Source organism: Lactuca virosa, chromosome 1, assembly GCF_052849685.1.
Source record: "Lactuca virosa cultivar CGN04683 chromosome 1, Lactuca_virosa_CGN04683_v6, whole genome shotgun sequence".
Taxonomy (NCBI): Eukaryota; Viridiplantae; Streptophyta; class Magnoliopsida; order Asterales; family Asteraceae; genus Lactuca; species Lactuca virosa.
In genome coordinates, this window is record NC_136426.1 from 126,926,143 (window position 1) to 126,934,815 (window position 8,673).

At 31.5% G+C, this 8,673-nt stretch overlaps 1 pseudogene; it reads left to right on the plus strand.

Annotated features, from left to right (window-relative positions):
- Positions 1–5,622: 5,622 nt before the first annotated feature.
- LOC145157864 (pathogenesis-related protein PR-1 type pseudogene) lies at positions 5,623–6,441 on the plus strand (annotated as a pseudogene).
- Positions 6,442–8,673: the final 2,232 nt, after the last annotated feature.

Below are 8,673 nucleotides of genomic sequence, written 5' to 3' on the forward strand. Positions count from 1 at the left end.
GCGAAGACGAGCAGTGATTAAGTGAAGAAAGTAAGGATGTATTGATAGACATGTATGTGGGATTACTTATATGATTGAAAGGCTTGATATTGTTGATTGAAAGGGTTGTCAAATAAATATGTGATGCTATAGAATGTAGAATACATAAAGCCTGTTTCCAAATGTATGTAGGCTTGATTAATTGGTTATCTTGGTTAACCCAAACCCGAAAAAAAATATGCCAACCTTAAACCTGACACTAACTATATTTCGAGTTTTATCTGGTTAAACCGAACTGACCCTATTTACATAGTTTTGGTTCGTTTTTTATCAGGTTAAGCGGGTGCAGACATTTTTGATACACCCTATCTACGCTTCCACCATAACACTTTCATTCATGAAACTTTCCATCTTCCTATTATCTTCTTGGATAAATTTGGATACATACATCACAGCTCATTTAACTGCTACCTAATAATAGTTTTCTTTTAATTTCAAATGAAAACTTCTTATCACACAAAAATTGTGTGTCTGACGTCCACTTTAACAAATCGTCCTTATCATGGTGGGTAACATTTGTCTTAACATCCATTTCTAATAGATCACGTACCACAACTACAAGCAACACTCATTTGTATTTAGATCTTTCACATATATACTAAATCTATTCCTTTCTCATTACACTCCCTATTAAAATATCGCAACATTTTCTCCATCTTAATTGTGTTGATATCTACAATATTGTCACTAAGTGTCCAACATATCATTAAGATCTGACTTATTCTCAACCACCAATACTTTATCATCGGCAAATAATAAACGTCAAAGCATCATGTGAATCTCGTATGAGATCTCGTCTATGATCAAAGCAAAGATATATGGACTAACTCCTTGTTCCCGAGTTTAACAAAAGAAAAGAAAATAAGAGAAAAGAAAGTCAGGAGAGGGAAGAAGAGAAAGGAAAGGAAAACAAAATTTTCTTTTCTGTTCCCAAGTTGGAGAGAAGTGGAAGGAAAATTAATCATTTTGTTCTTTCTTTCCAACTCCTCCCAAATCGGAAGGAAAGTTAGGAAGGAAAGTGATCCTTCCATTTCCCTCCGTTTCCTTCCACTTCCTTCCTTCCTTTAATGAAACTCGGGAACACCAATTTCTTTTATTTTCTTCTTATTTCCATCCATTGCCTTTCTTTTCTCTCGTTAATTTGAACTCAAGAATGGGGTGTAAGAGTCAAACCATAATGCACCCCACTTTATATTTGGAAGGACTTTATGTCATTAGCAAGAATATAGACACATGTTGAAGACCAACAATACATATCGTCAATAACGATTACATGTATCTCCAATGCCCATTTGGATTGAAGGTCCTCTATATTGTTTATGAAGGTTTTGTCTTTTCCAGGTCAATAAAAACATATGTAAATCCATATTCAATTTGTTATATTTCTCCATAATTCAACAAAGAAGGTGGATCGCCCTAGATGTCGACCTCCTTAACATGAAGCTATATTGATTTTATGATATTGTTCTATCATGTTGCAACCAATAATCTGTCTGTCTCCTAAAATTTTTGTGGTATTACCTTTGAGAAACATATGTGGAGTCCAATGTTGTCTCTACAAAAACAAAAGAGTCATGAACACTCCAACATATATGAAGACATAAGAGACTATGTCGTAACGATGTGGGATTCAAGAACACCCCCCCCCCCCTCTTTAGAATGTGAAGCTCGATGAGGTCAGATAAGGATGTGTTAAGCCACGAAGGTGCAAACACTAACTTTGATACCATGTGAGATATATGTACAGTGTCTCTACAAAAGGCATTATGAAAAAAAGGGGAAACTCTAATATATATATATATATATATAGTCATTTATAGGACTGTGTCACAGCAATTCACCCATTCCCATGTCTGGATAAACTCTTGTGGAGAAACAATCTTAATTTCTATGTATATTTTACATGACCAAATAACTTAATGTCTTTATATTTGTTGCAGCTTTAAGTTATAATCATTTTAAATAAATAATCAGTTAACTATATCTAGAAATAAACAAAGCTTATTTATCTTACTTGGTGTTGTTCAAGAAATATATATATATATATATATATATATATATATATATATATATATATATATATATCATACATACTTATAAAGCTAGCATTTTTTCTTGAATATCATGCATTTGAAACCCCCTTTTTTTTCTTTCTCAAACCACATTCATTTGAAACCCCCCTTTTTTAACTAATGCAACTCAAAAGTTTTCTTAATTATGATTTAACACTCAAAAGTTTATAACTTATATTATGTTTAATTAGCATTTAGTGAAAAGTTTATTATAAAAAGGCCAATCTTTTGTGTCTTTTGTGTTATATAAAATCTTACATGTAAGAAAGATTTGAATATATTGTGATTCAAAAGTTTTCATATAGTTGAAGCATTCACGATCCAAATATGATGATTTGAAGAAATGGGTTATGTCGCATCGATGGTAATTGTAATATGATTTTTTCTTTCAAGCAAAACAAATGAAGCTTTTCTATTCTTTCTTTATATTCAGTTTCTCATTTAATCTTTATATGTGATTTGTGTGTATTACTCAATCTTGAATGTGACTCTCCAAACATCAATGTTTTGCTTGGAATATCTTTCTGATTCTTCTTTTTCAAGAAAAATATTTTGATTGCAGGTTACTGAAGAATTGTCATCAAGTTTCTATGGTTGAATGGTGTAAATGAAGAAAGAAGATTCATAAAATGGATATATGTTTTTTTGTTTGAGCAAAGTTGACGAATGTTAGTTTTTTCTTTTGATTTAAATGTATGTTTATGTAACATCTTTATTTATATATTCAACCACCCAATGCTCTTATTTATTTGATTGTAGTTTTTCTATTTTGATTATGTTTATTTTCTATTATTTTTTTGTTGGGTTATCCTACACAACATATTTAAAAGACAATATTTAAAAGATAACATAATTTTGAACATTTGATATGTAATTATGATAGACTCATCATGATATGTTCTTCATATGAAAGTAATTTATCAATATTACTACGACAAGAATTACATATGACATTTACGAAAATATATATATTATATGTGATTTGTTTAACATGTATATGCACATATGTATGTTATAAATTTATAATTAAATATCTTTATGTTTAATAAGTGAAGGGATTAAAATGATGCATCAAAACCAATTATTTAGACGAATAATAATAATAATAATAATAATAATAACAATAATAATAATAATAATAATAATAATAAATATACATTTCCAAGTACCGCATTCATTTGAAACTCACACTACAACTCAAGAGTTTTCTAATTTATGTATATTTATTAGTTACAACTCAAGAGTTGTTAACTTATAATTATTATTTAGTAATCACTAATAACTTTTTATTTTCCTTTCTTTTATAAGGTTGTAAAGTTTTGCTCATTAAAAACATCAATGTATTTGAAGAGATTTGTGATTTAAATATAAAGAGTTAATATAAATGTTATAATAGATGTTTTAATGTTTTTATGTTATTAAAAGTTATAGTGTTTATTTTTCATATTTTTTATTATTCGTTGTATATATATCTTTTTTAATACAAATGTTATAATAGATGTTTTTCTATTTTTATGTTACTAAAAGTTGCAGTTCATATTTTTGTTCATACGTTTTGTTACCCGTTATATTATTATTTATTTCATATATAATTTACACAATTTTAAACGGTTTATAAAATTATCAAATAATTGTATATATCACGATAACTTAAAAATTAAACTATAATGTTTAATAAAACTAATATGTTAACTATATGTTTGCTTTACTACTAACATTTTGTTTCAAAGTAAAAATATTAAATAATAATTTGGTAAAAGTTATTATTTTAACTATATAATTCTATTCTCGCGCAACGCGCGGGGATTCGCCTAGTATATATATATATATATATATATATATATATATATATATATATATATATATATATATATATATATATATATGTCCGGTGTAGAAGGATGCCTCATACAAAGATTCATATGATATATTCTTCATTTTTTGTATCTGCAAGAATTTCCATATTGTGGAAAAAAATTGTAGCAAAACGACTAAAAAGTTATAATCAATTGCCGTTATGAAAGGATGTGTGGTATGAAAATTCATATGATGGATTCTTTGTTTGCATCCATAAAAATTTCCAAAGTGTGGGAAAAAATAAGTCACCAAAACAATTGGAAAATATAACACAACAAAAAGACCAAAAAGTTATAATCAAGTTATGAATTACAGAAATGGTCCCTATGATATAATTAATTTATTAGTTTTGGTCAAATTTTTTGTTTTGGTCAATCTTTTAAAAAATTGATGGGTTATATCCTTGTGGATTTTGAAAACTAAATTAATTGTCTTTCGTCCATATAAAAAGACTAAATTACATTTTTTTCACTAATTTATAATTTATAATTAAAGAATATAAAACAAATTATAGATTATTGGCTCATCTCAACCCATCTTACATCCCGCCAACCCCACCCCACCTCCTTCTTATGAAGTGGATTGTTTGAGAAAAACCCCCATTTGAAGCCTTTATGATTTGTTGTATATATATTAAAAATTACATACTAAATGACAACGACTACAAACTGTTCGATGATATGTCTACATGAATACATTACATTTAATTGTGTGATTGAAGAAGGGTAGTAACAAATGTAATGAAATCAAACACACACCACAGAGTTTACTCAAATGGAGGAGGTTGATGAGCCAAAACAGACATCGAGATTAAGGAAGAATATGGTGGTGGCCTAGATGAGGGGGTGTAAACGTCACCAATTCCATATAGGTGAGAGAAGATGTTGATCATTTTGGAGAGTGAAACAATGATGGCGAACAAGTGTGTCACACGCGGAGGAGAAGGAGAGTCACCCATGAATATATGTTATTTTGTATGGTTTATAGGAAAAAGAATGAAATTCGACAACAACTTATAGAAAGAGATTTTGTGAACGGAGAAGCAATAGGTCTCTAGATTCAGATCGACGAGGAAGTTTCTAGTTTTGGGTCATTTGTGAACGGAGACGGTGGTTTGAGTAGTGACATATGCGGAATGGATGGAGGCGGTGGTTTGGAGATGTAGCCGACAAGGGTGGGTGGGTATGGGGAGGTATATCCTTATTTAATAATTTTATTACTAAAAATTATAAATAGGTATATATAAAAAAGTTAAAAATGGTATAATAGTCTTTTTTTATATGCATTAGGACCAACACTATAATTTTCTCATACCACAATGATAAGATCTATTGGTAAAGGTTCGACCAAAGGCGAGAATATTACCAAACCACAGGGACTAAAACTATAATTCATTCAAAATTATATGATATATTTTTCATTTTGCATCCAAAGAATTGCCACATTGTGTGGAAAAAATAATGGAATAGGTCGCCAAAACGACTGAAGAAATTTTAGTAAAGTGTCGTTATGTTATTATTAAAAGTCTACATTGAAAGATAAATTAGAATGATGTCATACTTTTATGTATGTACAACGTCACAATATGAATTCTATATTCTAGATAATATCTTCCTATAAATTCTTACTCATATCACCCGTTTAACTCCAACAAGCTTGAAGCATCCTTTTTGTGCCACTAAACAAAATAAAAAAAAATGGGCCATTGGAATAACGCATTATTTCTTCTTGCTATATTCATGGGAATTCTTAATTTTTCCCTAGCCCAAAACTCGCCACAAGACTTTGTTGATGCTCATAATCAGGCTCGAGCTCAGGTTGGTGTGGGGCCCATGACTTGGGATAGTAATGTGGCTGGTTTCGCAGAAAATTATGCCAATCAAAGACGTGGTGACTGTCAGTTGGTGCACTCCCAAAACAGTCCTTACGGTGAGAATCTTGCCTACGGGTCAGGATATGACTTCACTGGTGTAGATGCTGTGAACTTGTGGGTTGGAGAACATGCCGATTATGATTATAATTCGAACACTTGTGCTCCAGAAAAGATGTGTGGGCATTATACTCAAGTTGTTTGGCGTAATTCGGTTCGTCTTGGTTGTGCAAGGGTTCAATGCAATAATGGTGCATGGTTCGTGACATGCAACTATGATCCACCCGGCAACTATGTTGGAGAGAAACCTTACTGAAGTTGCATACTATATGAAATAATCCGCACTCGCATGAACTATAACTTTCGAGTGCATGATTAAGTAAGTAAGATTTGAAATATATATTTCAAGTGATTGATATAATAATTGTAATAATTGGATGGATGTAAGAAACATATGTTCATATATGTTCTTCCATTTTTTTTCGTTCTTGTTTGGTCCTGGATCTAAGCATGCTTCAAGATTTATGAAGTACGATTGTAAACGTATATATCCAATATATAAATACGCATAATAAACAGTAAAACTTCGAATGCTTTATGCATATAATCTTCGATGTTTCGTAGGTGTGACATGACGAAGTTGGTTACACTTTATGCTTACAAGTTACAACCCTTATCAATACATATAATAAACTGAAGTTCCTTGATAATGTTCATTTCACCCCTGTAATTAGACTTGCACAAAAAACCGGTTCACGAGCCCATACAAATCGAAAACCGTTTAACCATGAACCAGTCCAATATGAACCGAACCGCTGGTTTAAACCGATTCGAAAATATTACTGTTACTACTAGTTTAGAACCGGTTTCGTCGGAACCGGCTTGGAGAACCGGTTTAAAACCAGTTTTTCCAGGAGATTTTGTTACCGATATAGCCGTTTGAGGGTGTAAGCGGCTCGAATTTTGGTCCCTTTTGTCCATATTTGCCATTCCTTGATAGTATATATATATATATATATATATATATATATATATATATATATATATATATATATATAGGTATTAGATGTTGAGGCTTAACCAAACCACTAAAAAACTCTATTAGATCAACAAATGCTCTCAAGTCAAGCAATGGATTCGGCTTTCGTTTGTGTTGGAGATTCATCAAGCAATATTACCATTGTTGGCATAAAAAAAACAAAGAGAAATCTTGAGATTTAGGAAAATTATGATTTCTATATAATTTCGAGCGGTCCAAATAAAGCGCGATACAAGAAATGTGGTGCCTTTTGCAAGGAAGAAGAGAATTCAACATTGAAAACTCATATGAACAAGAGATACCCATCGGTGAAATTTGCCCCGCGGCATAATCAAACAATAATGACGAAAGATACTACATTGTGGAATTAGGAAGCGGCTAAAGTTCGGGATAGGATGATGAAGTTTTTGATTAAAAAATGCATGTCTTTTGACCACTTCAACAATAAGTGATCGACTTCACTCATACAAGATACTCTCTAACCGCGATATTACCATGTGAGTCGTACTTCCCTTATACACGATTGTATTGAATTGTGGAAACTTGCAAAAAATGAAATGATTTTAGGATTTCAAGTTTTAGAAACAAATGTAAATTTAACTAGTGATGTAAATTTTTATATATTTCCAATATAAAGATCCAAAAAAATAATTAAAAAAAAACATGAAAATTGCTCCAAAAATATGTCTAAATTCAATATCAATACACAAACAACGTACATACACAAATATGGCACACATATTGTTTAGTTGGTTTTTTTTAAAACACATGTTCACGAGCAAAGTGACATTGAATCTCATAATGCTTTGTATGTTAGTTGAAAAACATTGTTGTGAGCAATTTGTATAGCAATTTGATTGTCACACCCAAGATATATACAAGATACGAAGAATAGGTACATAGTGATAACATTTGCGGAAACCATAAATGTGTATTTATAAAGATCGTATGCAATGATTAAGTGTGTACCAATAAAGTAGATCGATGATAGTTTTCATGTACGAGGAGCAAGATGCCTCTAGTAATGTGGATTCAACCTTTAACATGTGTGATGCATGCTTTATCATGGTAATTGTTTTGAATAGAAAGTATTTCGATATACCTTTACTACTATATAAAGCAGATTATATGTTTCTTGAAAATTAAGAGGTACAACTATTATAACATCATGTACAATCTTATTAAGCTTGCAATACAAATGTATACACGTACATCTGATTTGTAACGATTTATGTGGAAAACCCTAAACTCCTATACACATCTTCAGCCGTCATTTCTCCTAAATTTTTTCTGTCTCCTTCCTAACCCTCTTCAATCTCTGGATGGCCTCCGTAACCACCAGCCTCCTGATGTTGTCGCTGCCTCCACCCTCTTGATGCTGTCGTTACCTCCACCGGTGCCCCTCTACCATCCCACTTCTACCTTAAGTCGAAATGAGAAATCCTAAGACTATCTCAACGCCACCATCACACATCGTTTACTGGAATCCCTAACCTAAAGTGGCTCCACCATCGCCACCAGGCATCACCACCTAATCCTAAATCCGTTCTCATAAAAATTTCTCTCTTAAAATCTAGACCTAGATACCACGAATGACCGTATGCCTCTGTCACCATCATTTTCCTCTTTCCCCTCCTTTATCGATCTACGATGTCACCATCTCCTTCCTTAGACACTACCTTCGAAAATCAATGTTGTCACCAACTCTTTCACCATTGGTTTGTAGAGTATATTTCATAAACTCATTTTGCTATTACATCATCAAATGAACAAGAACCTAAGGCAAGTACGATGTG